Genomic DNA, 10,817 nt, shown 5'->3' with positions numbered 1-10,817 from the left:
TGGCTTTGCTAAAACTTGGTTCGGGAAGTTCTCCGGGAGTTATTGATCAGAAATCAAACTCCACCCGAAACTATCACAAATATCCTGCGAGGAAAGAACACAATCACGATATAACCCAACGAAAGCTTGACATCACCTGAAGTGGACTCGGTGTCACCGTCCTATCGTCCAGCGGCGGGACTATGTCCGCTGGCTATCGCGCGGCACAGCCGCGTACGCCTCGTTTCCTCGATGCTGCATCGCCACGTGGTGGTCAACTCGCTCCTGCACCACCCCACGACACGCCTTCCCAACCCATGGGTTCTTACGATCCCAGCCAGTGGTTTGACTTTTGGAATGAATTTATTAAAGCATCAATACGCTATCTTTCTAATTCTGAATTTTCATTTGTTTCGACTTGGGTTACCAAACCACACCCTCCGGTCAACGCGCATGAGAGGCCTTCCCGCATTCATCATCCCTGCCTCCCAAGTCAACTCCGCACCCCGTCCGCGCTCTCTCTATCTCCCCCTGTTCCACCCACCCAATTCCAAATTCGGCAATCTCCAATTCCTCTAAATTCTCCCATGCTTTTCCCATTCTAGCCCACCTCGATCCGAAGAACTCCTCTCTTTCTCTCCTCGCTTATCCTATGGGCAACGGCTTCGCGAAGCTGACCCCGTGCTTCGCCGGCGACGGACGGGGCCCCGTCGCGGCCGCGGTGACGTCGGAGCTTCCCGGCGACGAGAGCCTTGGCCATTCCTTCTGCTACGTCCGCCCTGACCTTCACCTGGGACGTTCCGGTTCCTCTAAGGTCCACCACTCCGAGGAGACCACCACCTTCCGCTCCATCTCTGGCGCCGCGGTGAGCGCCAACGCTGCCACCCCGCTCTCCACCGCCCTCCTTCTCCTCCCCTCTGAGCTCACCTCCTCCTCCTCCGCCTCCTTCGAGAGCTCCACCTCCTTCTCCTCCGTTCCACTCCAGCCCGTTCCCCGCTTCTTTGGGCCCTTCTCCGGCTCCGTCGCCGCCGACCGCGGATTCATGTCTGGCCCCGTCGCCACCGAACGGGGCTTCATGTCCGGGCCCGTCGCCGCTGACCGCGGCTTCATGTCGGCTCCACTTGCCGACCGTGCCGGAGGCGGCATCTTCTCCGATCCCCTCGAACGCCCCACCTCCTCCGGTCACTTCCACCGCAGCCTCTCGCAGATTCTCGCCCTCCGCCGCCGCCGGCGGCTCGGCCCCCGCCGCACCGCCTCCTACCTCCTCCGTGGCGCTGCCAAGGCCATCGCCCGCACTATCGCCGCCGCCTCTAAGCTGCGATCCAAGTCATCCCCATCAGCAACTCCAAAGAACCCGATGATTCCAGAGCCACCGAGACTACCAATCCGAGCTGTGGCGACTCGACTACAAACCCAAGCAGCGGCGTTGGCGGCTTGACGACCCATCCGAGCAGCAGCAGTGATCAAACAAGGCTGGAGGGCAGCGAAGACTCCAATTCCTCCGAAGCCCCGAGCAGCACGCTGCAGTGGGCGCAGGGGAAAGCAGGGGAGGACCGCATCCATGTTGTGGTCTCGGAGGAGCACGGCTGGGTCTTCGTCGGCATCTATGATGGCTTCAATGGCCCTGACGCCACGGATCACCTCCTCTCCAACCTCTACTCAGCCGTGCACCAGGAGCTCAAGGGCCTTCTTTGGGAGCACAAGTACGATGGCCCAGCAGAGCCTTCCGATGGCTCTACTGAGGAATTCGATACAAATTCACGATCTCTCAGCCATGGTATAATGGTTGTTGCAATGAAGGAAGGACGAGTACAACTACTATTCGGAGAAGGTGGTGTGAGGGGCCAGCCAGGATGTTGGAGGACAAGCACAGAAGGTGGAAGTGTGCATGGGATAAGGAAAGGTTGGAGCTTGACCGGAAATTGAAGGAGCAACCGACCCGGTCAAGCTCGAGGGGCGCTGTGAAACACAAGGAAGTGCTGAGGGCTCTGTCTCAAGCTCTGAGGAAAACAGAGGATGCCTACTTGGACATTGCTGACAAGTTGGTCTTGGAGAATCCGGAGCTGGCGCTGATGGGCTCCTGTGTGTTGGTGATGCTGATGAAGGGTGAGAATGTGTATCTGATGAATGTGGGGGACAGCCGCGCAGTTCTAGCACGGAAGGCCGAGACCGATATATGGAATTCGGTGGGGAAGGCGACGCAGGATTTGGAACGGATCAAGGAGGAGATGTTGCGCGACCTTGAAGCAAATGATCATGGTGAGCAGATGGATGGGGCACCAAGTTTGGCTGCCCTGCAGCTGACTTTGGATCACACCACCTGTGTTGAAGAGGTACTACCAGTCGATGTCTTTATATTTTTCTATTTTGATGTTGTGATCCTGCTCTTATTTGTGTGGTATGGGCGATGCCTTGTTGCGGTTCAGGAAGTGCGTAGGATTAAAAATGAACATCCTGATGATCCTTCTGCTATTGTGAATGATCGGGTGAAGGGTTCACTGAAGGTGACAAGAGCTTTTGGAGCTGGCTTCCTCAAGCAGGTATTGCTAATATTTATCTTGTTCGAATTGACGTTTCTCTAATCTATAATTCAGATTATAGCATTTACGTCTGAAACAAATGCTAACACTACATTTATAATAAAGCAACATAAATACACGCATCTATTGTCCAGTTGATATATGAAATCATAATTTACCTTTTAATCCATGGTTTTCTTTGAAAGAACACCTTGTGGTTATCCAGATATATTGACTCTCTCTCTCTGTATGTTTGTATGTATTATGTGTGTGTGTGTGTGTATGATGGTATATGTTGCCGTGTGGTGGTATTAATCCGTATTAAACCAGCCATTTGACCACATAGATTACTGGGTTTTTATATTTGGAGGTTCATCATTTTGTGACCGTATGGGGATCCTTGCAAAGAATGATGGCTCCAAGATCTTCAGATCATGCCATTCAGACAGCATGCATTTGAGCTAACAGCTATCCAGCTTTCAGAGGAGCTGGTGATTGTGAAATTTGGCTGAAGAGCATTCAGGTCTTTAAGGAACTATTCCAAGAATATATCTGGATTGCTAGAGTATGGTTCAAAGCCACAAAAAATGGTTGAAAATAACTATGCAGTCTTGATGTTGTGGAATTGCACAAGGAACATATCAAATCAATAGGGAAAAATAAATAAAAAAAGATGCTATTCTGAGCTTGACAGTAAGAATTTCTTTTTTCACCTCCTGAGATTAGTAACGGGAAAAACGTAGAATGGGAAAGAGTGGTATTAAAACCAAATCTTCAGCTGCCTCAGAATAGATGTGTTTAATCCAGTATAGTATTATGGAACTAAAATTATCTGTTACAAATTTTAGATTCCAACTATACTTCTGGATGAAGAACAACCTCTAACTTCTTTATGTTAACTTGAATTGCCCATGTCCAGAATGCGCAGTTGTCATTCTTATAGTGAGAATCTTGGCCATCACGCATCTAGTGGATGCATGAATTTTCACTTAGTTGGAGGGATCACTAGGTGATATTGACTGGAGGATATCTTAGATGTTCATGTTTGACATTGTAATTTAGAACATCGAGCATTTTGCTCATTGAACGTATCATAAGCATTTTAGCTTCTTGTGCCACTAATTGTAAATCCTACATGATGCTTAAATTACTCTGAGAACAATTCCAATTTGCGGCATAGAATGTTACCAGCAATATTTACCTACACGACGTATGCAATCAACAACCCTTAACTTCTCAAAGTTTTCTGGCCATGTTTCCAACTTAAAGCTTATCTATTATATTGGCAGAAAGGAACAGCTTTATATCATATAATACTTGATCCATTCTTCCAAAAAAAAAAAAAAAAAGATTCTAGCAAGTTAATTTTCGACAACATTCAGTCCACAGTGAATACTTTTAGTTTTACTGGTTATAGGAATCAATCTTTCACATTTATGGTTTCGTTAGACTGCGTGTAACATTCTGCTTGTCTCCTGCAGCCAAAATGGAATAATGCACTCTTGGAGATGTTCAGAGTTGATTACGTGGGGACCTCCCCATACTTATCGTGCAGTCCATGCCTCTTTCACCATAGGCTTAGCTCCAAAGACAGATTTTTGATACTTTCATCTGATGGGCTTTACCAATACTTCACTAATGAAGAGGCAGTTGCTGAAGTTGAGATGTTCATAGCAACAATGCCTGAAGGGGATCCCGCACAACACCTTGTCGAACAAGTCCTTTTTCGTGCAGCAAGGAAAGCTGGTAAGACCAGAATGTCCATAAATCTTTGTAACTAATGATGAAAAAAAAAAAAAAAGAGGAAGAGAATACTTAATCAAAACCCTCGGTATTTCTGAATGCATGATTGCAGGAATGGATTTTCATGAATTGCTGAAATACCACAAGGAGTTCGACGGCATATCATGATGATGTTTCCATCATAGTTATCTCTTTGGAAGGAAGAATATGGAGATCCTGCATGTAAATAAGGACGGCAAATACAACAAAGGTATAGAGATATTGAAAGTTTGGGTTTTTTGGTTTTTTTTTTTTTTCATCGCCATTGTATGGTAAATATTTGAACTCTGGGAGAGACAGAGAGCCCACATGTTGCGAGTTGGTGCAGACTGTAAAGGAGCAAAAGTTGCTTCGAAATGAATTTAGCTGTTGTATAAAGGAAATATGTACTCTTGTAATAACTGGTTCTCCCTAGAGTTCCATTATTCAATTAGAAGTGAGACACATTTGTCTCATTTCTTCTCACCATTTGTTCCTATTTCCTCATCTTTCTATTGAATTATTTATTTTTATTTCTCACCAATTGTTTTTTCAGCATAACTGTTACATTGAATGCAATGAGATCTGCTTTCTATCCTTCCCTCCGTGAAACTATCTGCTTTTTACCCAAGCATTATTGGAACGAAATGCTCATTTCAAATCATCCGTCTTCATCAAAATTGGGGATTGATTGGATGAGAATTGATACTAGAACTGTTAGTTTTATTGGCAGCATCAATAGGTCTCTCCTTGATCTCCAATGGCTTGTGTCTTTGCTGTTGTTATTGGTGTAAGATTTACAACTATATTACTGAAATAAATTGCAGAACTGTGAAAACAAAAGCAAATGAATTAAGCAATGGAGACAGATTTTCGAAGACAAACCGGCACACAAACTGCATGCAGAGAAAAAGTCTTTAAGTTGAAACTACAGGCTTTATGGAACAAGAGTTTTAATTAACAATAAAATTACCGAATTACATAGTAAATATTGCTGGAAGTACAGGGTGCGGTGACTTTCTCTTCATAGCCGGTTTACGAAACAGAAATAGTCAAAATTAGTTTTCTATGTGCCCATCTTTATAGTATTGTTTGATGGATCTGTCATTGTTACCTTAGAAAAGCTGGGTGCTTGTCAACTCAACTTGCCTGCCTTCGCCAATATATATATATGTGTCTGCGTTGTTCCTGGCTTTCTTTTTTTTTTTTTCCTCTCCTTCTGTATGGAGAATGAGTAGTTGTCAGCTGCTTACTGGGTCAATGGAAGGCTAACGTACACGACCATAACTCTCTGAGCATGCGTCGCACTGATGATGCCACTAGCAAAGCTATACCGGCCTTTTGGAATCCGCCACTTGCCATTTTTCTTCCAAAACTGCCATTGCGCCCACTGCAATCAAGCATTAGTTCTACTAGCTCTCAAACATTCAGTAGGTATGCTGACATGGTGATAAACAGGTTTCTTGATCCTGACATTCTACTGATGGCCTATCATCACCTTTTCTGGGACAGAGGAATCAAGAAGCCACTTGAAACTAAGCTATCATTCTGTTGCTATTGGTTGCCTCATCTCTAAAGTTACACCACTATCTTTTTGACTCTCAGCAATCCGTTGAAGCCTTTTGGCATATGGAGGATGACTGCCATTATGGAGTAGCAGAATATGTTGCTAGTCATAATCACTCTTATCACTTCACTGCACACATCTGCTTAGAATCCTGTGAATGTCATGGGAAACTTCGAAGAAGACTACAGTCTACAGCAGCTGCCTCATGAGTCATGACTGATCATCTTATAATAAAATACTTGACCATGCTCGTGCCCTTTTCCTTTTACACCCTCAGCAGCGATATCACCTGAGGATTTTTACCATATCGCTTGTCTACCACCCTTAATCTGCATTATTAAGATCTTTCCTACAATGTTGGACGTAATTGTGAGATAAACATGATCTGTTTTTGACATATATGTGCCCATTCTTGGCATACAGCTATCTAATTTACTGCTTTACAGATGATGAGCTCAAAGAAGTAAAACTAATAGAGCTTCTGTTCTCTTAAAATCTATCACATTTATTGCTTCAGCCCTTCATCATATTTCGGGTTTTACGTAAGTAGGCTAGCATATGCTGTCTCTGTATCTCGAAATGGGTTCATATATCCTTGTCCGAATCTCTGTATGCAATTCAGAAATGTTTCATCTCTGCTGATGTATTGGCTAATGCCATGCCCCATCAAATCTTTTTGGAGGAGTAGGGGAGGCTGGAATAGATCCGCCACCTATCTTTATTAAGAAAACAAGGATATTTACGAAAGGGCTGACTGTGTTAAAGATTACGCCCCACCAAATCTAGCACTAACAACTATCTCTTTGGATTTATCTGGATATGATGGGATGAGATCTGATCCCTATGCCCTTATATAATGTGGAAAGCAAGGGTGGTTTAGAAAGAAATTTAAGGATTAGTACTACAGTGAACCGCGTTCTTATACTGTAACTGAGGTTAGTTCAGTCAACTGTGTTATTAAATATGACCAGATGCAGTAACCAAAAGGGAAGAACAAAGGCTAATCGCCAAAAGCGTGAGGGGATTTTGGTCGGGTGCGGGAATGCGGAATGATCCTGAGAAAAAAAATAAATAAATAGCGCACTAGGAGTTGGCGCGTGAGCGAATGCCTTGAGAAAGTCCAAAGGTATTGGGATAGGGGTTGTATCTTTCGCGCGAGAGAAGGATCCACCTTCCTTCGTGCGAATCCAACGTTGGATCCCGTATATAGGGAAAAAGGGGGAATGAATGGCGGAGCGCTTATTATCTACGCTCATTTAAGAGATCGTGCTACCATGGATCTTAAATATCACTACACCAAGCAATATATAAATTAATAGAGGTTGTTGCGGCCAATCGCCTCGTCGCCCGATCGCCGGGAAGCGTGCATCTGCAAAAAGAAGTCCGCACTGATCGGAGGCGGCTCCGGCGGGGACCCTCCGACGGTCAAGTCAGAGAGGTGACTGGGCAACAGTGAAATGCAGACAGAGAGCTCTGAGAGGGAGAGAGAGAGAGAGGAGCGAGCCTGCGTATGTGGGAGAGACGGGCGGATCGACCCCTTGCACTGTTGCCTTCCCCGGTATATATAGTGGAGCGCGGTATGGCGCCATCATTAATGGCGCGGACAAGTGAGGAACTGTCAACTCACTGTAGGCTGTCAGAGCCGCCGTGAAAACGTAATGTCGCCGTGTAGCCGTCTAATCACCAGGGTTGACCCGGCTCTCGGCGGGACAATGCCCCTAGGTAACTGTGCCGCATGTCCGTGTCAGAGCTGACAACGTCTGGCGGCCGTACGGCGGTTGGTGGAGTCGGCCGACCCAAGGTCGGTGGCCAACAGAGTGGCGTCGGACTCCTCCGTCGGTCGGCGAGCTTTAAGTGGGTCGGCTACCGGACCTCTGGGTTTAGTCGGTCGGGAATGGACCGTGGAATGGTCGCGGTTAGCCGCTGATGGCGTCCGTTGGCCTGTCGCCCGACTTACGATCGGCCAGTCAGAGTCGTTCGTCGGGCCGTCGGTTAGTCGGTCGGGCCGCCAGCCGGTCGGGCCCTCCGATAGTCGGTCGGTCGGTCGGACCGCCAGCCGGTCGGGCCCTCCGATAGTCGGTCGGTCGGTCGGGCCGCCAGCCGGTCGGGCCCTCCGATAGTCGGTCGGTCGGTCGGTATCCCCCAACAGTTGCCCCCCTCCACTCCTAAGTCGGGTGGAGAGCTGGCCGATGCCTTCATTCGGGTAGCAAGGCCGGGCGACTGGGAGTGGATTTGTCGCATGTGCAGATCCGACCGTACCGCCGGCTGATCCGTTGTCAGACATCTCACGAATCCCAAGTGATCCGAACGTCTAGTTGATGCTAGAAGTCGCGCCGGCGTCAGGTGTCAGACGCCACGCCCTGTCGTCGTCAGTCGTCACGTCGGTGTCAGAAGATCGGGCGCCGGACGATACGGCGTCAGTCGATCGGATATTCGGCGCCGATCGCGGGTGAGGCGTCCCATCGGGGATGCGGACCGGCGCGGGCGGCCGACAGCGGAGCCAACCCCTGCGCGCCGCATGTCATGGTGGTTGGCCGGCGTCCGCTCCGGCATTTAATAAGGGCGGTGCGGGCGTCCCGAGGCGAAGCGCGCCGAATTCTCAGCCAACCGGCGGGCGCCACGCGTCGCGCATCTGGAGGACTTTGGTCGGCGCGGGAGCATCTCGGCCGTCGGTCGGCCCTATATATATAGGACCTCCCGGACCCTGACCCACATTTGCCATTTGCTGGGGAAACTCTGTCCGGGCGATTTCTCGGTCGTCGCGGGCAGAGCTCTTCTCTACTTCCGGAGGGTCCATCGGGTTCGTGGTCCTCCTTCCCCTTCTTCCTTTCTTTTCTTCTTTCTCTTCTTTCGGTCCCTGCACAATGACCAGGAAACCGACTCAGGGAGCTCGGTCGGGGAACCCGACCGACGACACCCGATCGGCTCCGGAAGATGAGGCCTCCTCGCTTTCGGGGCCGAACGTCGATCAGCTTCGGGGCACTATCGCATCCCGGAGCAGTTTCGGCTCTCTGCTCCAGGGGCCGGCGGTCGGGTCAACAACCCTCCGCCCGGCGACCTGGCGCTGTATGTTGAGGACCTTCGTGCGGGTCTTCGACTTCCGATTCCGGAGTTCGTCCGGAATCTGCTTGATTACTACGGACTCTGTCCGGCGCAACTGGCGCCGAACTCTGTCCGGCTAATCATTTCTTTCGCGCTGTTGTGTCAGCTCCTGCCGACCGACCCCCGCGTTTCCCTCTTCCGGGCCTTCTTTGTGCTCCGACCCCACCCTAAAGCCCGAGGGTGGTGGCTCTTCAACCCCCGGAAGGGTCTTGCCTTCATAACCGATCTTCCATCGTCCATTCATGGATGGAAGAACCAGTTCTTCTTTGTTTCCTCTTCCTCCTCTTGGGGCTTTCCTTCTCGCTGGGGTGTACCCCGAACTGAGGCCAACGACAACAGTCGGGTCGACGTGGACGACCGGGAGGACTTCCACCGACTCAAAGACATGTCGGTCCCGAAGCAGAGGGAGCTTGTTACCGAGCAAGCTCTCTATGACGCCGGCCTGAGTCTGGTCCCCCGAATAGGTATCGCCCGATCCCCCAGCTTTTCTTCTTGTTCGGCTTTTAGGGTAGTCCTGGTCCGGCCTTTGACATTGGTAGGTTTTGCAGGGACACCGCCGAGGATGAGGCCGACCGACGCCGAAATTCGTCAGTTTGCCGCCGCGAGGAAGAGGCCAGCGTCGGGGGCTGGCCCTTCGCGCCCTTCCAAGAGACCAGCCCCAGTCCCGCCGATCGTGGAGGCGTCGGCGACCGAGGGGTCGGAGCCGATCATAGCCCTCGCGGCTCCGACCGTCCGAGTCGAGGAGAGGCCGACCGAGGAAGTGGCCGAAGGAGTGTCGGCGGTTTCGCCGCCGCGGGTGGAGCCGGATGTCGTTCGGGAAGCCGAACATCGTCCGGAGGCGTCCGCTGGCGCAACGGGGGGCGCCGGGTCGAACTCCAGCGTCCCATCGCTGCCAGCCCCGTCGGTCGGGGCAGCTGATCGGGGGAAAGCCCCGATGGAGCCCTCGGAGGAGGAGAGATCAATGCCCCCAGCGCATACTACCCTGAGGGTGCGTCGGCCTTGGCCGACCACAACCTTGCGAGGAGGTTGTGCCAGGGGATCCTCCTCCCTACCGACGTTCAGTCGTTGCGGTCTCGGCAGGTGATCGAGATGCTGTCGCGGTTCTACCCGTCGATGGTGGAGGTAAGCTTCGCGTCACCTTTTTCCTTAGAAGAATTTTCGCTTGCCACATAATTCTGACAAAGCTTTTTCCCGTCGGCAGTTGATCTTCACCATGTCCGAGTTGGAGGCCGGATACCGAAGGTTCGGCGACGTTCGGGCAGCCTTCAAGGAAAGGTCGGCGGCGGCCGAGGCCGAAAGAGCGATGCTGATCGACCAACTGCAGGAGTCGGTCGACCGGGAGGCCAAGTTGACGGACGAGGTCTCCCGGCTTATGGCCGAACTGAAGTCGGCCAAGAAGGAGGCCAAGCACAAAGGTCGGGTCGTGCGTCGTCTTCAACGCGAACGGGACAGTGCCACCTCCGAACTCCAAGGGGAACGCGAGCAACTTCGGGCCAGCCTGGGGAAGCTCGCGGAAACCGAAGAGGATTTGTCCATCGCCCAAATCGACGCCGAAATTGCCAGGGCCGAGGCGGAGTTGGCGAGGGAGGAGCTGGCCCATACTGAGGATGAGGTACGGTCGGCGAGGGAGTCGGCCGATCGTGCGGTTGAGGACTTCCGGGCCTCCGACCGGTACAAGGAGGAGATGCTCGAGTCGGGCTTCGCCTCCTACCGGGTCGGGTTCGAGGACGGTCGGGATGCCGTCCATGCCTTGTACCCGGAGGTGGACGTCAGCCGAGTCGCCCCGCTACTCGCCGAAGAGGAGGGAACCGAAGAGGAGGCCGACCACCCGTCGGGAGGCGTCATCCCGGCGGAGGAAGCCGTCCCGGAGCAGGAGCCGACCGGAGGTC

At 51.0% G+C, this 10,817-nt stretch overlaps 1 pseudogene; it reads left to right on the top strand.

Moving 5' to 3' along the window:
- Window positions 1–488: 488 nt before the first annotated feature.
- Window positions 489–4,604, top strand: LOC105056946 (probable protein phosphatase 2C 4; annotated as a pseudogene).
- The last annotated feature ends 6,213 nt before the right edge of the window (window positions 4,605–10,817 follow it).

The sequence above is a fragment of the Elaeis guineensis genome, chromosome 14 (assembly GCF_000442705.2).
Source record: "Elaeis guineensis isolate ETL-2024a chromosome 14, EG11, whole genome shotgun sequence".
Taxonomy (NCBI): domain Eukaryota; kingdom Viridiplantae; phylum Streptophyta; class Magnoliopsida; order Arecales; family Arecaceae; genus Elaeis; species Elaeis guineensis.
The sequence above is the reverse complement of the archived record's forward strand: the minus strand, read 5'-3'. Positions and strand labels throughout refer to the sequence as shown.